This window comes from Bison bison, unplaced genomic scaffold (genome assembly GCF_000754665.1).
Source record: "Bison bison bison isolate TAMUID 2011002044 unplaced genomic scaffold, Bison_UMD1.0 scf7180017864473, whole genome shotgun sequence".
NCBI classification, from domain to species: domain Eukaryota; kingdom Metazoa; phylum Chordata; class Mammalia; order Artiodactyla; family Bovidae; genus Bison; species Bison bison.
The window spans coordinates 19,934,011-19,934,778 of NW_011495034.1; the positions used below are offsets into that span (position 1 = coordinate 19,934,011).

The 768-nt window shown below is 37.9% G+C and overlaps 1 non-coding gene across 1 annotated transcript; it reads left to right on the forward strand.

Annotated features, from left to right (window-relative positions):
- Nucleotides 1-419: 419 nt before the first annotated feature.
- On the forward strand, nt 420-491 carry TRNAC-GCA. Its single transcript has one exon. It is a non-coding gene; the product is annotated as a tRNA-Cys (tRNA).
- Nucleotides 492-768: the final 277 nt, after the last annotated feature.

The window sequence follows — 768 nt, forward strand, 5'->3', positions numbered from 1 at the left end:
CATATAACAATAATAGCATAAGGGATGGGTGGATACAGAGGTAGCAGGGGCAGCAAATGGACTTATAAGTTGCAGGTTTTTTCCATTTCACATCAAGTAGTGCAATATTACTCTCGGCGTACTGTGGAAATGGAAGGATATAAGCTGAAATCCTTAGAGCAACCACTGAAAAATATAACTAAAAAAGTACATGGCTAAAAAGGTAATACATAAATTAGAACTGAATTTTTAAAATATATTTAACTAATCCAAAGGAAGGCAGAAAGAAGGACAAGGGGATAAAACTTGAGGGGACAAATACATAATAACAGAATAAAAGAAAAATGACAACAAAAATACAGTAAAGTGGTGGATATAAATCCAACCATAACCAGCTCTCATTAAATGTTTATAGGATACCTGTGTATATACATGGGGATTCCCTTGTAGCTCAGTTGGTAAAGAATCTGCCTGCAATGCAGGAGACCCAGGTTCGATTCCTGGTTCGGGAAGATCCTCTGGAGGAGGAAATGGCAACCCACCCCAGTATTCTTGCCTGGAGAATCCCATGGACAGAGGAGCATGGCAGGGTATAGTCCACAGGGTTGCAAAGAGTCGGACACGACTTAATGAGTAAATCACCATAAAGGGTTAATATCTGAAATATATAAACAGCTCATACAACTCAATGTCAAAAAAGCAAACAATTCAATTTTAAAATGGGCAGAAGACTGGAAGAAATATTTTTCCAAAAAGGAAATGCAGATGGCCAACAGGCACATTAAAAGA